The sequence below is a fragment of the Aotus nancymaae genome, unplaced genomic scaffold (genome assembly GCF_030222135.1).
Source record: "Aotus nancymaae isolate 86718 unplaced genomic scaffold, 86718_ANA_hifiasm-v0.15.2.pri h1tg000003l, whole genome shotgun sequence".
NCBI lineage: Eukaryota > Metazoa > Chordata > Mammalia > Primates > Aotidae > Aotus > Aotus nancymaae.
In genome coordinates this window covers 74,387,645-74,400,423 of record NW_026988414.1, presented here as the reverse complement: position 1 = coordinate 74,400,423, position 12,779 = coordinate 74,387,645, and the positions used below count along the sequence as shown (strand labels likewise).

Below are 12,779 nucleotides of genomic sequence, written 5' to 3'. Positions count from 1 at the left end.
ACTGATCTAGTGCAACTGAAAACAAAGTCATTCCAGGAAACCAGCAGCCTCTGCTCCATACCCCACCTCAAGCATCTATCTACTTGGGAGTTAGTTTTGATGATGAGAAATTCATTTCTATGGGTGTGTTGGGGGAGGGGGTAAAGGAGACATGTTTAATTGGGTGCAGGCCTGAGGTTTTCACCCTGCTTGGACACCCTGCATCCACCATCATGGCCATAGCATTGGCTCAGGTATGCTTGAGATAAGGAACCGTCAGGGATCCAGGGATGGCTCATGGCTAGAGTGGAGTTAGCAGGGCTGGGGTCTGCTCAGACCCTCAGCTCCAAAGTCCACCTGAGCATCGCACTCAGGGAGGAAAGGGTTGTAGGTTTCGACTCATGGTCTGGTTCAGAGCCCAGGCAATGCTGGGATGAATGCACAGGCGCTTGGAAAATGCTTGACTAGAATCGCTTTGAGGGAGAAGTCCCTGAATGCAACATGAATCGTTCCCCTAAATGATTTCTGCTGATTGATCGGGCTTTAGCTCACGGTCTGCCAGGGGTTTGGGGGCTGAAAACAGAGGACAAAGGTTCAGAGGCAAATAGTGAAGGCAGCGCCTATAGGAATGCAGGAAGAGCTGGCACAGGAATGAGGGGACAGGTGGAGGGCAGGTGGGGGGAGGGGAGGGGAGAGGGGAGGGGAGGAGAGGGGGAAGGGGGAGGGGAAGCGGCCAACACCCAGGTGAGGGGTGAGCGCCATTGCCACTGTGGTTGTCATAATCATCGCGGGCCCCATAAATTGCACCCAATGAGCCCCCTGGGCTAAGCGCTTTCCTTCTGCTAACTCATCTGCTTCCCACACGTGCCGTTGAGGCAGGTACCCTGACCATCCTGGTTTCCAGGACGGGGAAGCTGACGCATGGAAAGGCGAAACGTCTTGTAAGGAATGGGGTCATTTCAAACGCAGGCAGTCCGGCTCCAGTGCTCGTCCCTACGAGTCCTTGATAACACCGCGGTGGTCAGGCTGGAGATGGATGGCAGCTCCTCCTGGATGGCACTGGCAGAAATTCTGTCTGTGGGTGGTCAGATCTAAGATGGAGAAAACCTCTTCTTTCTGCCACTTACTAACTCTGTGACCTTCAGCAAGTTACTTACCCTTTCTGGGACTGGTTCCTTATCTCTAATGCCATATGCGTATGGCATTAGAGATTAAAGTGTGTGTGTGTGTGTGTGCAGTGTCTCGTACAGTATTTCGTAGAGAATGGGTACTCCACAAAAAGAAGACACCCTGCCATGGGGCCACGGTACGGGAGCACCAATCTCCAGAATTTCCAAGCATGTATGTATGTGTGCATGTATGCGCTCCTATATACGTGTGTGCCTGACAAGGTGACCACTCGTGCACCTGCATGCATGTCCCTCCCTAGTCCTGCCCCCAACTCAGGGTGGTGGTGGCGTCAGCCACAGAGCCCCCCAAGACAAACACCCAGGCATCACTCCAGAGTCCTCTCTTTCCCTCTCTCACCTCGCATCCTATCACCACAGTCAGCCAATTCCTGAATGTTTCTCAAACTCATCTTCTCCCCAGTTCTCCCCACCCCCTTTTGGGCACAAAGGTCTCAGCTCCTTCCTATCCTCCTGCCTGCAGCCCCCCAGCCACCCCCAGCCACACAGCAGCAATCAGAATGGCCTTTCCCAGTCACAAATATGACCTCATCCCTGCTCCACTTAAAACCCACCCAGGAAGCCTTGCTAGGCCAGACACGAAACTCCGAAGCCCTGAGGAGCAGCCTGACAGATTTGACTAAATAAAGATCTAAAGCCTCTCTATGGCCAAAGATACCACAGACAAAGTTAAAAAAGACAAAGAGAAGACTAGGGAAAATATTTCCAACACACAAAACAGACAAAAGTTTCTAAATTCCTAATGCACTAAAAGCTCTTTTATATCAATCAGAAAAAGGCAAAAAGAAAAGAAAAATGGGCAAAGGATGTGAACAGTCCATCCACAGAGGAAGGAATACCCACGGCGGGTAACTCCACGGAAAGGCGGTCAGCCTCACTGGGGAGAAGAGAACCGAGTGCTGAGACCACAGTGAGATATTATTCTAGATTGGCTAATAACTGAAAGATTGAGAATGTTCAACATGGAGGACGGCGTGGGGAAATGGCCACTCTCAGACACCAAGGGGCAGCATCAGCTGGCCCAACCCTGGGAGGAGTACGGTGGCTATAAAAACTGAGCCAGCAGACCCTTCACCCCAGCCACTCCACATCTAGAAATCTATCCTGCGGAAAGGCTTACGGGTGTCAGCAAGATATATACGAGGATGCTCCCCGAAGCGTTATTTGCAAGAGTGAAAAATGGAAGACAATCTAAATGTCCATCAACCTGGGGCTAGGTATATAAATTATGCTTTGTACACACAATGGAATATTAGGCAACGATTAAAAAGAACACGGCAGATCTGGGTGCCGTGACGTTGACTGATGCCCACGATATACTGGGAAGTGAAAAATGGAACTGGTGGAGTAATGTGCATGATATAATTCCATTTCCTTTTTAAATAATATACAATGAATATGTCTGTAACAGCACAGAAAACATTCTGACAGGAGACACCCCAGGCCAGAGGGGGGTTTTCTTTAAGGGCAAACGGGATTTTTCTACTTTACAGACACACTTCTATATTGTTTCTGTTTTTTAATTTTGCTGGAGCAAATGTTGCTTTTATGGTAAAAAGGAAAAAATTCCTCATCCCATAACCCCTCACAGGCTACAGGACAAAGTTCAAACTCCCTGGCGTGGCACCCTAGGACCCCGGGGACACAGCCTCTGTGCACCCTCAGCTCTGCTCTCCCCCTGTTCCAGTCTTACTTTAAATCCAGATGCCCCCAACTCCCTTACACGTCCCCAGACTGCCTCCAGGCCTTTGTCCTGTACGGCCCCTCTTCCTGGAATGTCCTTTCCTGCCTTCTGTGCCTCACCTGTTCAGTCACGGCTCAGTTGTCACCACCTTCTGGAAACTCTTCCCGAGCACCCCCCATACTCCGCCTTCGTGGGCCCCTGCTCCTGTAACATGTGACGGTGGTGACAGTCGAGACTTCGGATGGGCACAGCATTCACTGGGGGCTGTGCAATCTGCCTTGCATTGTATTGACTCACTGCATCCGCCTAGCAACCCTCTGAGACAGGTTTTCCATCACCTCATTTAACAGATGGGGAAACTGAGGTACACAGCGGTTACATGACTTGTTCAAGTTCACACAGCCAGTAATTAGAGGGAATAAGTGGACCTGGGTAGAGGGTCCCATGCAATCTTCTGCTAGGGCTGAGCGCACAGGACTGGAAACCCCTGGTCCCTGTACCTGCCAGGCACCAGGACTGGCCTATGAATGAGCCCAAGGCTGGGATTTGCCTGGTCCCCCCTGCCCCTGCCCCGTCACGGATGCAGAACCTGGGCAAGCTGCAGAATGCACCAAGGTCTGCTGGAGGCGAAAGCCAGCCCCCATCCCCCCCAACCAGGGCTAAATTAGGCCCCTTGGGGGCTGGCCTCCTGGGTGGGGGGCTGGGTTGGGGGTTGGGACCAGCCCCAAAACAGCCAGCTGACCTAGGACTGCCAAGGAAACAGATGGGTTTGTAAAGGTGCAGTCACTCCCCAGGCAAGGACCCCAGCGACCTCTCATGTACCTACTGTGTGCCAGGCCCAGGGGGCAACTGGCCTGGGAAGCCAGGGCAAAGAGACTCCCCTGCCCTCCATGCAGCTGCCAAGTCAGACGCAGGGAGGCCAGGAGCCTAAGGGGGTGAGCAACAAGCTCAGGGCGGTGCCCGGGGAGGGCTCTGGGTTCTGACTGGGTGAGGGCACACAGGGGTCTCCATGAAAGCAGTGGCACCTGGGCCCAGCCTAGAAGGAAGGGGGGATGTGGGCAGATGGAGTGGGGGGAGGGGAGCTCCAGGGGCCAAGGGCAGCTTGAGCAAGGTCCTGGAGGGAGTGGTATGGGGAGTGGGGGTAAGAGTCGTTGGCTGCGGCTGAAGCAAGGTGGGAAGCCGCGGGGGATGGGGTGGGTGGGTATGCTAGAGGCCTTTGGTGAAAGACGGAGGAGAAGTTGTGCCTCCAGCCCAGCAAGGAAGGGGTGATCTGTGGAGGAGGCAGCTTGACTGAGGATCTGAGGATCTGAGCTTGGCAGGCCAGCTCTGCCTCTGCAGTTAGCAGTGTGGCTGTGACCTAGTTCCAGGACCTTGGCTCCCTCACCTGCGGACGAGCAACCCAACCTCACAGGCTGCTGAGGGAACTAACTGAGGAACCCAGGGAGGCAGTGGACCTGTCTAGGGCGTGGTGCTCCCTGAGGGTGTCTGCCTGTGGACCAGTGAACCTGTATGCAAGCAGACCCCTGAAGGCCTCCCATCCCAGGGTAAGTATTCAAACACATACAACCCTTGTTTAAAGCGTAACTTTAGGCACAGCGCAGTGGCCAACACCTGTAATCCTAACAGTTTGGGAGGCTGAGGCAGGAGAATCACTTGAGGTCAGGAGTTTGAGACCAGCCTGGGCAACATAACGAGACCCTATCTTAAAAAAAAAAAAAAAGCCAGGCATGGTGGTGCACCTGTCGTTCTAGCTACTCAGCAGGCTGAAGTGGGAGAATAACCTGAGCCCAGGAGATTGAGGCTTCCGTGAGCCGTGATCACAACACTGCACTCCAACCTGGGCCACACAGTGAGACCCCATTTCAGAGTCTTTCCCTTACAGCAATGCACTGCAGGAGGCAGAGCTCCATGATCCTGAGCAGGTCCCTGCCCTCCCGGGACCTGGGCTTCCCCAGGTGGGTGGAGGGCAGCCATCTGGGTGACTTCTCCAGCCTGGCTATTGGGAAGCAGCTGGAACATGGCGGGAGGGAAATGAGTGCGAGTGCCTGGAAATCCAGAGGGCTGGGACCCAGGATGGGGAGGGGGAGGTGAAGGAGGCAGAAGACCCTCCTTCCTGGCTAGTCCTCAGCCCTGGCTAGTCCTCAGCCTCCAGGTTGGAGACCTCTGCCTGCTGTCTGTCCCCTGCCCAACCAAGGCCCTCCCCATTCCCCCTGCTCTGAGAACCCCAACTGTGCTGGAAGCCCTGCCCCAGCCCTGGATGCCAGGCTGACTGGCCCAGGCTCCCCTGACTGGCTCCCCACTCCCGCCAATGCCCAGGCTATGTTCACCCTGGCGGGAGTGGAGGAGTCGTAAAGAAGTCCCCAGCTCCTATAGCAAGTTCGCTCCCAGCAATACCAGTGTGCAGGTCTGGGGGCAGGCAAGACCCAGGCACATGCCCAGCCTGGCTACTTTAAGCTGAGGGGCATCAGGCAATGCCTGTGCTTCTGTATCCTCTTCCAAGAAATAGATACACATGCCTCCCTTGTGAGGTGTCATCATCAGCCCAGTGCCCCCACACCATCGACCCTCTCACAGGTAAGTCCCTTGGTTCACCATGAGCTGAGGTGATCTAGGGGGTCACAGACAATTATGCTGAGAGAACCACTCACCCTAGACTCCCTAAACTCCCCATGGGCACCATTCTCGCCTCCTCAGGGACCCCACTGCAGCCTCTTCACTGGCGCCTGCCTCCAGCACCTCCATCTCCCACCTGCTGCCAGAGGAACACTCGGAATGCAGAGCCACGTCCCTGCCAGCCCCTGGGCCTCCTTCACCTCAGCTCTGATCACTTGGTGCTCTCATCACCTGTTTGCTTGTCACCTCCCCACCAGCCCTGTGGGTAGGGATCCTGTCTTATTCACCTAGGCAATTCCAGAGCCCAGTGCAGGGCCTGGCACGGGAGTCTTGCCCAGAGACAGCAGCCTTGGTAGAGGGATGGACAAACAGAGCCATTTACCCCTTCTACCCCAGCAGGCACCTGCTTCTCAATTGGCATATCCATAACAAAGCTGATCTCAGTGTGGGGCCAGGATCAAGGTTCAGTCTGTTCAGGATCAGGGCTCAGTGTGAGGCTAGAACCAAGGCTCAGCATGTGGCTGGGGTCAGAGCTTAATGCAGGACCAGAATCAAGGTTCAGTTGATTCAGGATCAGGGCTCAGTGTGAGGCTGGGATCAAGACTCAGTGTGCAGCTGAGGTCAGGGCTCATTGTAGAATCAGGATCAAGGTTCCATCTGTCCAGGACCAGGGCTTAGTGTGGGGCTGGGGTCAGGTCTTAATGAGGAACATTTTCTGTCCCCCACTGCAAAAAGCCCAGGACTCTCTACCACCTTACCCATGGCTTTGAAAATAACACAGCCTGCCCCCTGGGTATCAGGGCATGTCTCCTGAGCCCCTGCTGTGTCTGCCTTCTACCCTGGTGAGGCTGGTCCTGTGGTCCATTCCAGGCAGCTGTGCTGGGATGCCCAGATTCCCTCTGCCCTAACAGAAATGGCTCAAGCAGGGAAGCTCCTCCTTGCCTCCCCACCTGGCCTTCAAAAGCACAGCGAGGACAGCCAGCCTTTTAGCGTGAATGCCAGAGTGAAAAAGTGCTTTGCGGTTAATGTCAGATTTCCCAGTTATCCACCCACTGCCCCATCCTGTTTACCCAGGTGATCCAGTGCCAGTGGAGGTAAACCCAGGTCCTGCTGAATATAAAGGTGAAGGTGTTGGCTGGCACGTGCTATTGAGGTGCACAACCCCAAATACCTCCTCCCATCACAGGGCCTGAAATCTCTTTATCCCAAAAGAAGGAAGCAGAATAATGCCAGTCCTGACCCTTGGAGGGCAGAGTGGGCACTGTACTGGGGCCACCTCCATCCATCAGGCTTCTCTTTATCCTTGTGGACAGGCTCGACCCCGCAGCTCCTTGCTTTTAAGCCACGCTTGTAGATGGTCCTGTCTGAACCCTCCATCCCGGTTCGGTTTTCAGCTCTGAGGGCATGGGCTGCTGGATCCCCGGCCCTGAGTGACCAGGCCTACTCACTTACAAACCTCAGAAACAGGGGCCAATTCAGAGACTGGCCTGGATGGACATCTGAGCTGGGCTTGCCTCTGAGGATAGCAGGGTCAGGGCAGGAGGTGGCACCTGCCCCCGAGCCCCCTGCTCGCCCAGCCAAGCCCCCCTGCTGTCTCTGTTGCTCTCAAGCAGAGGGTCAAGTTGGTCTGCTGGCAAGACACATGGCTCTCATTTTAATTAATTAAAGAAAAATCTAATCACTGCATTAAACTTCTCATTACTCCACTTGAATACCCGTTAAGTAAATTTAATTACCAGAGGGTTGGGTTTCCCAGCCTCTTTCATTAGCTTCTGATAAGACGGGGAGGGGGAGGGGAGAGGGCAGCAGCAGCAGAACAATGCCAGTCCTGACCCTGGGAGGGCAGAGTGGGCACGGTACTGGGGCCACCGCCGGTGGGCTTCAGTGTTCCTCAGGGACAGGCTCAACCCTGGGCCTGGGGGAGACCCCTGCCCAAGCTGCCCCTAGGAAAGCAAGGGCCTAGCATCTGGCTGCAGTCAGCACTGGATGCTTGGTTTCCCACCACTGCTGGTTATCTATACCCCACCTCCCTCCTAAAGAATTCGAGGCTGCTGAGGACAACAGAAGCTACAGTACAGGCTGCAAAACAAAGGAAGAAATCTGGACAAAGGGAAAATGAGAGAGAAGAGGCCAGAGACAACAAAGTGATTAAGCAACCGCATGCCACAGCATCCTGGGCACGTATCAGAAATGGGCCACAAACCGGCTGTGAGCTTCCTGGCAGTCAAGACAAAGAAAGCAATGCACTTTGGTGCTGATGCAGTGACCAGCAGAGTACTCATGGGGAAATGCCCACTGGGCCTTGGTCTTTCACCTGTGAAAAGGGTGGAGCTGGAAGATGGACGAATGCAGAAAACCACAGGCAGAGCCATCAGCAGAGGCTTCCTGGAGAAGAAGGGACCTGAATTGGGCGTTGAAAAGCAGGAAACGGCTGAGAGTGAGGAAGGGCATACTAGGCAGGGGGAGCTGCAGGCTGAGGTCCAGAGGAGAGACCAGGAATTACTAGAGGAGAAGCAGCAGGGGCGGAGGGCGAGTGCGCAGCCTGGGTGCGGAGGGTGAGCGCTCAGCCTGGGTGTGGAAGAGGTTCTTCAAAGGAGGGGCCGAGGGTCCAGCCCATCCCCAGCCCCCAGGTTGGCAGCCAGCCCCCTACGGTAGAAGGCGTCGGCACTCTGGGGCAGAAGGAGCAAAAGCCAGAGGAGACGACACACCTGGGAAGTCCAGATCCAGCCAGGCTGGGACACAGGCTCTGCCTCCCTGCACTAAAGGCTGGCTGCCTAGACGCCCTCGATGGCCGGCGCACCACCCTGTCCCACAGATGCCCAGAGACGGCTCATAGACAATGACTGATTCACACAGGGGCCCTAAAGCCCGACCTCCTTGTAGGGGTGGGAATGGTAATTCTGTGGCGTGAATTACACTCCAGGGTCCCCTGGGCCAGCCCAAAGCCCAGCTTTGCCTGGGCTGTCATTCCTACCTCAATCTCTTTTCTTCCTCCCTGCCCTCGAGGCCCTGCCCTCCATGTAGCTCATGTACACAAATCTGCATCTTAGGCTCTGCCTCTAAGGACTCTGATCAATGAGGTTCCTCAGCAGCTCCTTCCAAGTTCATAAAAACAAACAAACAGACGATATTCCCAAACCAGCAACGTCCCAAACTTCCTGGAGAGGGAAGCAGGAAGGGGAAGGGAACGAGGATTTACTGAGAACTCAGCATCCCTGCCAGGTGAAGTTCATTATCAGGTGAGGAAACTGAGGCATAGATTTGTCCAAGGGCACACAGCACGTCCATATCCATCTAGGACACCATCTAGAATAATTACTTGTTATATGGCTTCCCTAGTTGGGGAGGGGTCTCCCTTCTCCTGTCAGCTGGATCCCAAGATTCCTTTGGGAAACACTCACCCCTCATTCCTGGTCACATGGTTGGGGAAGGACGACCCTGACCCCCAGCCCATCAGTGTTTCTAAGTCCTGTGGACCCAGTTAAAGGTTTAGGATGAGCCGAATCCTGCCAATAGGACCCCGAGATCAACTCGGGGACTTTGATTTGTTCTATCAGGGAAGATTTTGTCTCCACCCCCAACCCTAGATCTAAGAAGCATGTTACCCCAGAAACTGCTGCCAGGCATCTTTTGACCATGCCGTGCCAAACGCCACTAAGCATGGAGCCGTCACCAAGAAGAGGAATGAAGGGATACAGACAAAAACAAGGTCCTGCGTGCACTGTCTGAACCTAGATCAAGCCCTGCCTGAAGCCCATATTACCACCAAACACAGTTACATGAGCTGATAACTTCATTTTAATGAAGTAGGGTTTGTTTTCGTTTTTGTTCTTTGCTACTTACAATCAAAGGAATCCTGACAGACACAGCGTACAGAAAGGTTTCCTTCTTGTTCTGGAGACCCAGAAGGCTTGGACATCCCCAGGAGCCAGGGAACAGGTACAGCGGGGATGCCACCTACCGTGACTGCTGCTGTGTCCCGCTGGGTCCCAAAGCTTGCGGAGTCCCTTCGGCCCAGGTCGGGGTCAGGAGTAGGCTTGGGAGCTGGTCCAGGAGCTGGATAGTCAGAGCCCTGGAGATGCAGGCTGAAGACTGGGTAGCCCCACAGATTCAAGGTAGCCAGGTCACGGTCATAAGATCCCTAGAAAAGAGGAGAAACGAGAGTGAGTGGTAGGATTCACAAGGGCCCGAGGGGTACAGGAGGAAGGGCAGATGGCGGCCACACCTTGGGGAAGGTGAGACCCAAGGAAGAACCCCGGAAGTGTCTCTAGACCAGCACTGTTCAGTGGAACTTTCTGCCATGATGAAAATGTTCTGCCTCTGTGCTGTTCAATTTGGCAGCCAGCAGTCACATGTGGATACTGCAGTGTGGATACTGTGATAAAAAGCTGATTTTCAATTTTGTTTTATTTTAATTAATTTACATTTAAATCTACATAGCCACATGTAACTAATGGCTACCACGCTGGACAACACAACTCCGGTCAACCCTTGCCTACCCCCTGGTCACAGTACCTGGGAAAACCTGAGGTCCAGAGAGGAGAAGGGACTTGCCCGGGGTCACACAGTGAGAGGGTGGCAAAGCCAAACCCAGTCCTCCAACTCCCAACCCCGGTCCTCCTCGGTACCCACTGTCCTTCTCGCCGTGGCCTGTGTCTTCCCGTCATGCTCATTGCTAGCAGAGTGTCCTGCTGCCTTGAAATCCATGCTGCCTCCTTGGGGAAGCCACATCCCTGGGGAAGGGTATCAGGCCACCCTTGAAGGGACCTATCTCCTCCAGTCACTGCCACTGGACCCTCCCTCAGCCCCCCAGCAAAGCAGTCCCAGTGAATGTCCTGGGATCGTCCAGGAAAATTGCACTCAGAGGGGAAGCCTCTTGGGCACAGAGTCGTTCCCCACAGGGTTATTGGGCACAGAGCCGTTCCCCACAGGGTTATTTATACCAGCAAGACACTGCAGGCTGTCTAAACACTCCACAACAGAGATGATGGAGTGATTTGCGGCACCCCTTCCAAGAGCGTATTACACAACCGTTAAAAATGATCAACCCAGAGACAGGTAGTGACGCCAAGTCATGTTTCCCTGATAGTAATGAGGTAGGGAGCTGAGAAAATGGGCGCAGGTGGAGGCTGGGCTGTGGGGTGTACGAGGCTCCCGCTCACCGAGCCCGTCCGTCACCCCCACCCACGCGGCGGCATTGTGGGTGCAGATTACAGACCCGGTTTACAGGTGGAGGAGCCAAAGCTTAGAAAACAACCCACGTGCTCCTGGCTCCATGGGGAGCGTGGGCAGAGCTGGGGCTTGAACCCTTGAATTCTGATGCCAAGACAGACTTCTACAGCTGCCCATTGTGCCACGATGGCAGCATTACGCTGCCCTTTCTTCTTACTTACTCATCTTACGTAAACACGTACGCACATCACACTTACTGAGTGCCAGGAACCTTCCTCCGTACTTGGCAAATTAAAAGTTAACTCATGGAATCCGCACTGGGTGAAGGAGTAATTATTACCTCTATTGTTTGGATGAGGAAACTGAGGCACAGAGAGATTAAGTAATCTGGGGCTACTTCTGTTTCCCAAATATTCTGCAAGCCTCTAGTACTGGCATCAAAGGGAAAAGATGAGGGCGGGGGGCGGGGAGGGAGTGGCTGTTGCCCTGGAGGAGGGGAAACAGGGATGGAGAGTTTTTCTCCTTTTTAATTTCATGGCAATTCTTTTTTATAGCAACTGAATGAAAAAAGTTCAGGAAGTACAATACATGTAGCAAGGAAAAGGTTTTGAAAACAACAAGCTCACCAACAAAAATTAAAACTTATCAAATTGAAGTCACGGATGCATCCAGGAGACCTCGACTGTGAATGTAATACACCTCCCAGCAGCAAAGCTCCTGTCCCCGGGCTTTTCTGCCAATTTCCTGACCTGGGACCACTCCCTCCTGCCTGGGTGAGATCTTCACCTCCGAGGGCAGCAGGGAGCAGCCCCGTGTGGAGGTAAACTTCAATCAACACCTCCTGGCTCCCTCCCGGCTCTGGGGCCCCGGCTGCCTGCTGGACGCCATGGTATCCAGGCCTCTGCCTCTAGCCCCAGGCAGCCCCATCCCACAGGTGGAGCAACGGAGGCCCAAAAGACGAAAGACTTCACCAGAGGTCACGATGCTACTGAACACGAAACACCTGTGTGTGTGTGTGCGCGCGCGCGCGCGCGCTTGTGTGTGCATGAACGTGGCCTACAGGGGCACGTGTCTCCCAGGCATGCAGTGCTTCAGGCCCAGGTGATTAAAAGGGCAGGTGATTCCCAGCTTACACACCCAAGTGCACACGTGCATACACACGCACACACAAAACTGTCATATCATTAACTGCTACTACAGCCACGATGGCATCATCTGCTATTTCTTCCTGTTTTCTGTGGTATTTTTCATTCATGCATCAAATACTTATTTAGCACTTACTATGTGCCAGGTATACTGTAGGGGCCAGGATTCACTGCGGTACCACACAGACAAGTTTGGTACTCTCGTGGGGACAAGCGATGCCGATGATAAGCAGATACATAAACAAGGTAATTCCAAAGACCGACAGGTAATAATGATCATAAAACCTGGAAACGTGAAAGAGAAGACCTGGGCTGGGGCTGGTGGGTCACTCAAGCTACAGGGGCAAAGAAGGTCTTTCGGAAGCAGTCTCACTGGCATTTATTCTGTGGGAAATGAAGCTGCAGCGGGAGGCTGGGGCCCTGAGGGCCAGAGTAAGGGCTTTGGATTCCCTCCCAAATGCAATGAAAAGTAACTGGAGGGTTTTAACCAGGGAAGTGCTGTGATGTTTTCTTCATTGTTAACAGTTCTCTCGAGCTGCCAAGTGGAGACTGAACTCCAGGAGAGCAGGCCTGGGGCAGAGGACCCATGTCACAATCGCCCAAGGACCTGGAGACTGGCTCAGCCAGGGTGATGGCACAGAGAGGGAAGAAACAGACAGATTCGGGCAGTGTGTTGTGGCAGAACCAGCTGGCTGATGAGTTGGATGTGAGGGGGTGGGGGTAAGGAAAGGAGACTCCTAGAGCTTCTACACAGACAGGGACTGCTTTTACAACCAGACTCCACCCCCTTTAAAGGAGCATCGGGGACCTGATCAGGACTTCCGGTCCCTGACGAAGAGACTTGGCATGCATGTATCTGAGGAGAAAAGAGTCCAGGGACACAGATCTCTGCTCAGCATGAGAAGCGGTGAGCTCCCTGTCCCTGGAGGTATGCAAGCAGAGGTCTGGGGACCATGTGTGTGGGGTGGGCATTTGCACTCAACAGGGAGACTGATTTCT

General features: G+C 53.9%; 1 protein-coding gene across 9 annotated transcripts in view; it reads right to left on the bottom strand.

The window, feature by feature from the left end:
• Window positions 1-12,779, bottom strand: part of LINGO1 (leucine rich repeat and Ig domain containing 1) — a 213,344-nt gene that overhangs the window by 70,517 nt on the left and 130,048 nt on the right. For all 9 annotated transcript variants that reach the window (XM_064382833.1, XM_021668247.2, XM_021668249.2 and 6 more), the window contains one exon: window positions 9,425-9,604. The gene's annotated coding sequence lies outside the window, so the exon portion shown is untranslated. The remainder of the gene's footprint in view (window positions 1-9,424; window positions 9,605-12,779) is intronic.